Below are 13,297 nucleotides of genomic sequence, written 5' to 3'. Positions count from 1 at the left end.
TACCCTGGTTACAAGCGTAAACGTAAAAAAACAAACCGTACATACTCACCCGTCGGTGTCCTTCAGGTCCCTTGCAGTCTGCTTCCTGCTCTGAGTGCCGGCCGGAAAGTGAGAGCAGATCACAGCGGTGCTGCGCTCTGCTCACTGTACGGCTGCACTCAGAGCAGGAAGCAGACGGCAAGGGACCTGAAGGACACCGACGGGTGAGTATGTACTGTTTGTTTTTTTTACGTTTACGCTGGTAACCAGGGTAAACATCGGGTTACTAAGCGCGGCCCTGCGCTTAGTTACCCGATGTTTACCCTGGTTACCCGGGGACTTCGGCATCGCTCCAGCGCCGTGATTACAACGTGTGACCGCAGTCTACGACGCTGGAGCGATATTCATACGATCGCTGCGACGTCACGGATCGTGCCGTCGCAGCGATGAAAATTTCAATGTGTGACGGTACCCTTACTTCATCCGTCTGCCTGAGAGCACATGGAGAGATCCACACAACCCTCATTCACAGAACACCTGGGGGTGATGATCCGGCCCCGGAGCCCTGACCTTACTTCATCCGTCTGCCTGAGATCACATGGAGAGATCCGCACAAGCCTCAAACAGAACACCTGGGGGAAGTTCTCCAAGATGTTTGGAACAACCTCAATTTCCAATTACGTGTTAGGCTATGTGCACACGTTCAGGAATTCTTGCAGAAAATTCCTGAGAAAAAACTGAAATTTTCTGCAAGAAATCTGCATGCGTTTTTTGCGCGTTTTTGATGCGTTTTTTTCCGGACATTTCCCAATGCATTTTATAGTGGGAAATCCGCGAAAAACCCAGCAAAATTAATGAACATGCTGCGTTTTTTACAGCGATGCGTTTTTTTCGTGGAAAAAAAAGCCGCATCATGTGCACAATACATGCGGAATTCATTCTAAACGATGGGATGCATATTGTATGCTGTTTATTTGCGGTTTTATAGCGTTTTTATCGGGAAAAAAACGTGAAAAAAAAGAGAAAAATCAGCAACGTGTGCACACAAGCCTTATTGTTTTTTCTTCCTTTCTTCCAAAAGACAGAACTTTTTCATTTTTCAGCCTATTTCCTTCTACATAGCAGTATGAGAGACCACTCATTTTACTGTGCATCATACTGGAAATCATGAAAAAAATTCCAAGTGCAATGAAATGTACGGTTCGGTACAGGTATGGGGATACCACATTTGTTCAGGATTTTCTTCTATTTCAGTGAAGAAAATAAAAGTCTGAAATCTGTAAAGAAAAAAATGACTGCTGCCATATTCTGAGAGCTTGGACTCTTTATTCGACCTTGGAGCCGAGTGGGGGGCTTGTTCTCCTCTGCTGCGGAGCGGATTGTTGTATTAATACCATATAGGGGGACAAAGAACTTGAGGGCGTCGGATTAGATTTTAGGGAGTTTAGGGCAACCAACATACAATTATGGCGTCATACCACATATGTTAAGAAACATCAAAATTGTCAAAAATTAAGGGTTAAAAAGAAGGGCGAGAATGACTTCATTTAAGGATTTCACTTTAAACATTTTTTATAATTTGTATTATACTAGATGGAGGCGCGAGTTATCGCATCAGGAGGGCGGTAATGTCGCGATAGAGATACATTACACATCTGTATACTCCCATTATCCTCTGTATACTGTATATACACATCCTCCATCTATACATTACACATCTGTATACTCCCATTATCCTCTGTATACTGTATATACACATCCTCCATCTATACATTACACATCTGTATACTCCCATTATCCTCTGTATACTATATATACACATCCTCCATCTATACATTACACATCTGTATACTCCCATTATTCTCTGTATACTATATATACACATCTGTATACTCCCATTATCCTCTATATAAAATATATACACATCCTCCATCTATACATTACACATCTGTATACTCCCATTATCCTCTATATACTATATATACACATCCTCCATCTATACATTACACATCTGTATACTCCCATTATCCTCTGTATACTGTATATACACATCCTCCATCTATACATTACACATCTGTATACTCCCATTAACCTCTGTATACTATATAAACATCCTCCATCTATACATTACACATCTGTATACTCCCATTATCCTCTGTATACTATATATATACACATCCTCCATCTATACATTACACATCTCTATACTCCCATTATCCTCTGTATACTGTATATACACATCCTCCATCTATACATTACACATCTGTATACTCCCATTATCCTCTGTATACTATATATATATACACATCCTCCATCTATACATTACACATCTGTATACTCCCATTATTCTCTGTATACTATATATACACATCCTCCATCTATACATTACACATCTGTATACTCCCATTATCCTCTATATAAAATATATACACATCCTCCATCTATACATTACACATCTGTATACTCCCATTATTCTCTGTATACTATATACACATCCTCCCTCTATACATTACACATCTGTATACTCCCATTATCCTCTGTATACTATATACACATCCTCCATCTATACATTACACATCTGTATACTCCCATTATTCTCTGTATACTATATATACACATCCTCCATCTATACATTACACATCTGTATACTCCCATTATCCTCTGTATACTATATACACATCCTCCATCTATACATTACACATCTGTATACTCCCATTATTCTCTGTATACTATATACACATCCTCCCTCTATACATTACACATCTGTATACTCCCATTATCCTCTGTATACTATATACACATCCTCCATCTATACATTACACATCTGTATACTCCCATTATTCTCTGTATACTATATATACACATCCTCCATCTATACATTACACATCTGTATACTCCCATTATCCTCTATATAAAATATATACACATCCTCCATCTATACATTACACATCTGTATACTCCCATTATCCTCTGTATACTATATACACATCCTCCATCTATACATTACACATCTGTATACTCCCATTATCCTCTGTATACTATATATACACATCCTCCATCTATACATTACACATCTGTATACACCCATTATCCTCTGTATACTATATACACACATCCTCCATCTATACATTACACATCTGTATACTCCCATTATCCTCTGTATACTATATATACACATCCTCCATCTATACATTACACATCTGTATACACCCATTATCCTCTGTATACTATATACACATCCTCTATCTATACATTACACATCTGTATACTCCCATTATCCTCTGTATACTATATATACACATCCTCCATCTATACATTACACATCTGTATACACCCATTATCCTCTGTATACTATATACACATCCTCTATCTATACATTACACATCTGTATACTCCCATTATCCTCTGTATACTATATATACACATCCTCCATCTATACATTACACATCTGTATACACCCATTATCCTCTGTATACTATATACACATCCTCCATCTATACATTACACATCTGTATACTCCCATTATCCTCTGTATACTATATATACACATCCTCCATCTATACATTACACATCTGTATACTCCCATTATCCTCTGTATACTATATACACACATCCTCCATCTATACATTACACATCTGTATACTCCCATTATCCTCTATATACTATATACACATCCTCCATCTATACATTACACATCTGTATACTCCCATTATCCTCTGTATACTATATACACACATCCTCCATCTATACATTACACATCTGTATACTCCCATTATCCTCTATATACTATATACACATCCTCCATCTATACATTACACATCTGTATACTCCCATTATCCTCTATATACTATATACACACATCCTCCATCTATACATTACACATCTGTATACTCCCATTATCCTCTGTATACTATATACACACATCCTCCATCTATACATTACACATCTGTATACTCCCATTATCCTCTATATACTATATACACATCCTCCATCTATACATTACACATCTGTATACTCCCATTATCCTCTGTATACTATATATACACATCCTCCATCTATACATTACACATCTGTATACTCCCATTATCCTCTGTATACTATATACACATCCTCTATCTATACATTACACATCTGTATACTCCCATTATCCTCTGTATACTATATATACACATCCTCCATCTATACACTACACATCTGTATACTCCCATTATTCTCTGTATACTATATATACACATCCTCCATCTATACATTACACATCTGTATACTCCCATTATCATCTGTACACTATATACACATCCTCCATCTATACATTACACATCTGTATACTCCCATTATCCTCTGTATACTATATATACACATCCTCCATCTATACATTACACATCTGTATACTCCCATTATCCTCTGTATACTATATACACATCCTCCATCTATACATTACACATCTGTATACTCCCATTATCCTCTGTATACTGTATATACACATCCTCCATCTATACATTACACATCTGTATACTCCCATTATCCTCTGTATACTATATACACATCCTCCATCTATACATTACACATCTGTATACTCCCATTATCCTCTGTATACTATATACACATCCTCCATCTATACATTACACATCTGTATACTCCCATTATCCTCTGTATACTGTATATACACATCCTCCATCTATACATTACACATTTGTATACTCCCATTATCCTCTGTATACTATATACACATCCTCCATCTATACATTACACATCTGTATACTCCCATTATCCTCTATATACTATATATACACATCCTCCATCTATACATTACACATCTGTATACTCCCATTATCCTCTGTATACTATATACACATCCTCCATCTATACATTACACATCTGTATACTCCCATTATCCTCTGTATACTATATATACACATCCTCCATCTATACATTACACATCTGTATACTCCCATTATCCTCTATATACTATATACACACATCCTCCATCTATACATTACACATCTGTATACTCCCATTATCCTCTATATACTATATATACACATCCTCCATCTATACATTACACATCTGTATACTCCCATTATCCTCTGTATACTATATATACACACATCCTCCATCTATACATTACACATCTGTATACTCCCATTATCCTCTATATACTATATATACACATCCTCCATCTATACATTACACATCTGTATACTCCCATTATCCTCTGTATACTATATATACACATCCTCCATCTATACATTACACATCTGTATACTCCCATTATCCTCTGTATACTGTATATACACATCCTCCATCTATACATTACACATTTGTATACTCCCATTATCCTCTGTATACTATATACACATCCTCCGTCTATACATTACACATCTGTATACTGCCATTATCCTCTATATACTATATATACACATCCTCCATCTATACATTACACATCTGTATACTCCCATTATCCTCTGTATACTATATACACATCCTCCGTCTATACATTACACATCTGTATACTCCCATTATCCTCTGTATACTATATATACACATCCTCCATCTATACATTACACATCTGTATACTCCCATTATCCTCTGTATACTATATATACACATCCTCCATCTATACATTACACATCTGTATACTCCCATTATCCTCTGTATACACATCCTCCATCTATACATTACACATCTGTATACTCCCATTATCCTCTGTATGCTATATACACATCCTCCATCTATACATTACACATCTGTATACTCCCATTATCCTCTGTATACTATATACACATCCTCCATCTATACATTACACATTTGTATACTCCCATTATCCTCTGTATACTATATATACGCATCCTCCATCTATACATTACACATCTGTATACTCCCATTATCCTCTATATACTATATATACACATCCTCCATCTATACATTACACATCTGTATACACCCATTATCCTCTGTATACTATATATACACATCCTCCATCTATACATTACACATCTGTATACTCTCATTATCCTCTGTATACTATATACACACATCCTCCATCTATACATTACACATCTGTATACACCCATTATCCTCTATATACTATATACACATCCTCCATCTATACATTACACATCTGTATACACCCATTATCCTCTATATACTATATATACACATCCTCCATCTATACATTACACATCTGTATACTCCCATTATCCTCTATATACTATATATACACATCCTCCATCTATACATTACACATCTGTATACTCTCATTATCCTCTGTATACTATATATATACACATCCTCCATCTATACATTACACATCTGTATACTCCCATTATCCTCTGTATACTATATACACACATCCTCCGTCTATACATTACACATCTGTATACACCCATTATCCTCTGTATACTATATACACATCCTCCATCTATACATTACACATCTGTATACTCCCATTATCCTCTGTATACTATATACACATCCTCCATCTATACATTACACATCTGTATACTCCCATTATCCTCTGTATACTATATACACACATCCTCCATCTATACATTACACATCTGTATACTCCCATTATCCTCTGTATAGTATATACACATCCTCCATCTATACATTACACATCTGTATACACCCATTATCCTCTGTATACAAATCAAATCAAAGAAGCTTTATTGGCAGGACCAAATACACATCAGTTTTGCTAAAGCAGGTGTATAAAGGCAATAGGAGTAGGGACTGTGGGGATGTTGGGTAGGAGCTGTAGGGGAGGTGGATGGGGGCAGATCCATTGTGGGGGCTATAGTCCATGGCATAGGGGAGGTGGATGGGGGCAGATCCAGGGTGGGGGCTATAGTCCATGGCATAGGGGAGGTGGATGGGGGCAGATCCAGGGTGGGGGCTATAGTCCATGGCATAGGGAAGGTGGATGGGGGCAGATCCATTATGGGGGCTATAGTCCATGGCATCATAGTTCTCTTTCTCGCAGTCTATGACATTCGCTCACATACCGCGCTGCTATCTCCACTGCTCTCTCTTCTTCTCCCAGCAGGATATATGTCTTCTCTTCCTCCTTCATGGTGATGAAGTCCGGGAAGAGATGTGAGAGTCTCTTGAAGTGAGTGTCCCTCACTGCTGAGTATTTGGAGCAGTGTAGCAGGAAGTGGGTTTCGTCCTCTATGGCCTCCTGATCACAGTGTTGGCACAGTCTTTCCTCCCTGGGCTTGTAGTTCTGCCTGTGTCGGCCACATTCGATGGCCAGACTGTGGGCACTGAGTCTATATTGGCTCAGGATCTTGCGATCTCTGGGGTCCGGGAGTTTCTCCAGATATGGGGCCAGTCTGTAGTCTCTCTGTAGACTCCGGTACGTGTTCAGTTTCTGTGAGTTGTTGATATCATTCTTCCAGTCACTGACATACCTCTCCTGGCCTTCGTCTGCCATCTTCCTGATTCCGGCTTTTGTCAGGTTGTTGTGATTGGTGTTCTGGTCCGGTTGGGTTTGGCTTGGCTGTTCCGAGGGTTCTGGTTTTTCTGTTTCACCTGCATGTATCAGGGCTTTATGGTGATGGGAGCTTGGATTGCTCCTATGCAGGTGAGCCCGGAATGACAGCGCCGTCTTTAGAACTGTTAGGTGTAGAGGGAATCTGCCCAGCTCGGCCCGACAAGCACTGTTGGAGGTGCTCCGATGGACCTGGAGAAGGTGCTTGCAGAATTCCAGGTGGAATATTTCTGTTGGACTGTAATCCCACCTTGACCAGTCTGGGTAGGTGTGGGGACCCCAGACTTCGCTGCCATACAGGAGGATTGGGGCGATGATGGAGTCGAAGATTTTTAGCCAGACCCTCACTGGTGGCTTCAGATGGTAGAGTTTCCTTTGGATGGCATAGAAGGTTTTGCAGGCCTTGTCTTTCAGGGTCTCTATGGCTTGTTTGAAGCTCCCTGACCGGTGAATCTCTAGGCCCAGGTAGGTATATTTGTCCGTTCCTGTGAGGTCGCAGTTGTTGAGGACAAATGATGGGTGCTGGTCTGATTTTCTCTTTCTCCTCTGGAACACCATGGTGTTGGTTTTCTTTAGGTTGACCGGTAGGGCCCAGGTGGAGCTGAATTTCTCTAGGATTTTCAGGTTGTCTTGAAGACCTTTCTCGGTTGGTGACAGCAGCAGCAGGTCATCTGCATACAGCAGGAATTTCACCTGCGTGTCGTGGAGGGTGAGACCTGGTGCTGAGGAGGATTCCAGGACGGTAGCCAGCTCGTTGATGTAAATGTTGAAGAGTGTTGGACTTAGGCTGCAGCCTTGTCTGACCCCGCGGCTCTGCTGGAAATAAGCCGTTCTTCTGCCGTTCACACTCACGCTGCAGCGGTTCTCGGTGTAGGAGCTTTTGATGACATCATAGGTCTTTCCTCCTATTCCGCTCTCCAGCAGTTTCAGGAATAAGCCCGGGTGCCACACTGAATCAAAGGCCTTTTTAAAGTCCACAAAGCAGGCGTATATCTTCCCATTCTTTGTATTGTAGACGTGTCTCTGAATGAGGCTGTGCAGAGTGTAGATGTGGTCAGTGGTCAGTGGTCGGTGGTTCGGCATGAACCCTGCTTGGCTCTTGCTGAGGACGTTGTGCTCGGTGAGGAAGGTGAGGATCCTCTTGTTCAGGATACTGTTGAACAGTTTTCCCAGGTTGCTGCTGACACATATGCCTCTGTAGTTGGCTGGGTCATACCTGTCCCCACTCTTGTGGATGGGTGTGATGAGGCCTTGGTTCCAGGTACGAGGGAAGTAGCCAGCACTCAGCACAATATTGAAGAGTTTAACCATTGCAGCCTGTATTTCTGGTGGGCTGTACTTCAGCATTTCTGGTAGGATTCCGTCCAGGCCACCGGCTTTTCTACATCTTATGGAGGAGAGTCTCTCGGCTACTTCCTGTAGTGTTATAGGTGTATCCACCGGGTTTTGGAAGTTTTTGATTTTTTCCTCCATTGCTTTTAGTTTCGCCATTATGTTTTCCTGTTCTTGGCTTAGCTCTTCCTTTGGAATGTCTTTATAGAGGTCTCTGAAGTATTGGAGCCAGAGGTTGCCATTTTGGATATGGGTGTTGTTTTTCTTGTCTTTGGTGCCCATGTGGTTCCATAGTTCCCAGAAGGAGTTGTCTTGGAGGGCGTCTCGGAGTTGGTTAAGCTTGGTAGAGATGTAACTCTGCTTCTTCCTCCTGAGGAGGGTTTTGTACTGCCTTTGTATGGAGTCATAGGCTTCCCTCAGACCCAGGTGGTTGGGGTCTCTGTGTTTCTTGTTGGAGGCTGTTCTCAGGGTCTTCCGTACAGCTTTACATTCTTTGTCAAACCAGCCATTGACCTGTGTTTCTTTTGGTCTCTTGTAGTAGACTTTTTTAAGGTCGGACAGTCTGGCCATTGCGTAGAATATATTGTTGAGGTCCTTTGCGGCTTGGCTCACTCCCTCTGAGTTTGGCTTGTACTCGAGGTTGTAGAAGTGGTGCAGCATCCGCTGTATTTCAGGTCTGCTGGAAGCTTCTTTATACTTTAGTGCCGACATTTTGGACCATTTTGTATACTATATACACACATCCTCCATCTATACATTACACATCTGTATACACCCATTATCCTCTGTATACTATACACATCCTCCATCTATACATTACACATCTGTATACTCCCATTATCCTCTGTATACTATATATACACACATCCTCCATCTATACATTACACATCTGTATACTCCCATTATCCTCTGTATACTATATATACACATCCTCCATCTATACATTACACATCTGTATACTCCCATTATCCTCTGTATACTATATACACATCCTCCATCTATACATTACACATCTGTATACTCCCATTATCCTCTGTATACTATATACACACATCCTCCATCTATACATTACACATCTGTATACTCCCATTATCCTCTGTATACTATATACACACATCCTCCATCTATACATTACACATCTGTATACTCCCATTATTCTCTGTATACTATATATACACACATCCTCCATCTATACATTACACATCTGTACACACCCATTATTCTCTGTATACTATATATACACATCCTCCATCTATACATTACACATCTGTATACTCCCATTATCCTCTGTATACTATATACACACATCCTCCATCTATACATTACACATCTGTATACTCCCATTATCCTCTGTATACTATATACACATCCTCCATCTATACATTACACATCTGTATACTCCCATTATTCTCTGTATACTATATACACATCCTCCATCTATACATTACACATCTGTATACTCCCATTATTCTCTGTATACTATATACACATCCTCCATCTATACATTACACATCTGTATACTCCCATTATCCTCTGTATACTATATACACACATCCTCCATCTATACATTACACATCTGTATACTCCCATTATCCTCTGTATACTATATATACACATCCTCCATCTATACATTACACATCTGTATACTCCCATTATTCTCTGTATACTATATACACATCCTCCATCTATACATTACACATCTGTATACTCCCATTATCCTCTGTATACTATATATACACATCCTCCATCTATACATTACACATCTGTATACTCCCATTATCCTCTGTATACTATATATACACATCCTCCATCTATACATTACACATCTGTATACTCCCATTATCCTCTGTATACTATATATACACATCCTCCATCTATACATTACACATCTGTATACTCCCATTATCCTCTGTATACTATATATACACATCCTCCATCTATACATTACACATCTGTATACTCCCATTATTCTCTGTATACTATATACACATCCTCCATCTATACATTACACATCTGTATACTCCCATTATCCTCTGTATACTATATATACACATCCTCCATCTATACATTACACATCTGTATACTCCCATTATCCTCTGTATACTATATATACACATCCTCCATCTATACATTACACATCTGTATACTCCCATTATCCTTTGTATACTATATATACACATCCTCCATCTATACATTACACATCTGTATACACCCATTATTCTCTATATACTATATACACATCCTCCATCTATACATTACACATCTGTATACTCCCATTATTCTCTATATACTATATACACATCCTCCATCTATACATTACACATCTGTATACTCCCATTATCCTCTGTATATACACATCCTCCATCTATACATTACACATCTGTATACTCCCATTATCCTTTGTATACTATATATACACATCCTCCATCTATACATTACACATCTGTATACTCCCATTATCCTCTGTATACTATATATACACATCCTCCATCTATACATTACACATCTGTATACTCCCATTATCCTCTGTATACTGTATATACACATCCTCCATCTATACATTACACATCTGTATACTCCCATTATCCTCTGTATACTATATATACACATCCTCCATCTATACATTACACATCTGTATACTCTCATTATCCTCTATATACTATATACACACATCCTCCATCTATACATTACACATCTGTATACTCCCATTATCCTCTGTATACTATATATACACATCCTCCATCTATACATTACACATCTGTATACTCCCATTATCCTCTATATACTATATATACACATCCTCCATCTATACATTACACATCTGTATACTCCCAATATCCTCTGTATACTATATATACACATCCTCCATCTATACATTACACATCTGTATACTCCCATTATCCTCTGTATACTATATATACACATCCTCCATCTATACATTACACATCTGTATACTCCCATTATCCTCTGTATACTATATATACACATCCTCCATCTATACATTACACATCTGTATACTCCCATTATTCTCTGTATACTATATACACACATCCTCCATCTATACATTACACATCTGTATACTCCCATTATTCTCTGTATACTATATACACATCCTCCATCTATACATTACACATCTGTATACTCCCATTATTCTCTGTATACTATATATACACATCCTCCATCTATACATTACACATCTGTATACTCCCATTATCCTCTGTATACTATATATACACATCCTCCATCTATACATTACACATCTGTATACTCCCATTATTCTCTGTATACTATATACACACATCCTCCATCTATACATTACACATCTGTATACTCCCATTATTCTCTGTATACTATATACACATCCTCCATCTATACATTACACATCTGTATACTCCCATTATTCTCTGTATACTATATACACACATCCTCCATCTATACATTACACATCTGTATACTCCCATTATTCTCTGTATACTATATATACACATCCTCCATCTATACATTACACATCTGTATACTCCCATTATCCTCTTTATACTATATATACACATCCTACATCTATACATTACACATCTGTATACTCCCATTATCCTCTGTATACTATACACACACATCCTCCATCTATACATTACACATCTGTATACTCCCATTATCCTCTTTATACTATATATACACATCCTACATCTATACATTACACATCTGTATACTCCCATTATCCTCTGTATACCAAATCAAATCAAATCAAATCAAATCAGCTTTATTGGCAGGACCAAATAAACATCAGTTTTGCCAAAGCACAAGTACAATAGGGAATAGGGAGCAGGGACTGTGGGGATAATGGGTGAGGACTGTGGGGACGATGGATGGGGTGCAGGGTGGGGGTAAGGAAGTCCATGGCATATCATGGTTGTCTTTCTCGCAGTCTATGGCAAGCGCTCACATACTGGGCTGCTATCTCCACCGCGCTCTCTTCTTCCCCCAGCAGGATATATGTTTTCTCTTCCTCCTTCATGGAGCTGAAATCCGGGAAGAGATGTGAGAGTCTCCTGAAGTGAATGTCCCTCACTGCTGAGTATTTGGGGCAGTGTAGCAGGAAGTGGGTCTCATCCTCCAGGGTCTCCAAGTCACAGTGTAGGCACAGTCTGTCTTCTCTGGGCTTGTAGCTCTGTCTGTGCCGGCCGACCTCGATGGCCAGATTGTGGGCACTGAGTCTATACCGGCTCAGGATCTGGCGGTCTCTGGGATCTGAGAGTTTCTCCAGATATGGGGCCAGTCTGTAGTCTCTCTGTAGACTCTGGTACACTATATATACTATATACATATATATATACTATATATACACATCCTCCATCTATACATTACACATCTGTATACTCCCATTATCCTCTTTATACTATATATACACATCCTACATCTATACATTACACATCTGTATACTCCCATTATCCTCTGTATACTATATATACACATCCTCCATCTATACATTACACATCT

General features: G+C 39.1%; 1 protein-coding gene across 3 annotated transcripts in view; it reads right to left on the bottom strand.

Annotated features, from left to right (window-relative positions):
- SRCAP (Snf2 related CREBBP activator protein) overlaps positions 1-13,297 on the bottom strand; it is a 68,980-nt gene that overhangs the window by 36,584 nt on the left and 19,099 nt on the right. The window lies entirely within an intron of this gene.

The sequence above is a fragment of the Ranitomeya variabilis genome, chromosome 7, assembly GCF_051348905.1.
Source record: "Ranitomeya variabilis isolate aRanVar5 chromosome 7, aRanVar5.hap1, whole genome shotgun sequence".
NCBI classification, from domain to species: Eukaryota; Metazoa; Chordata; class Amphibia; order Anura; family Dendrobatidae; genus Ranitomeya; species Ranitomeya variabilis.
Note: the sequence above shows the minus strand (reverse complement) of the source record. Positions and strands in the feature narration are given on the sequence as shown.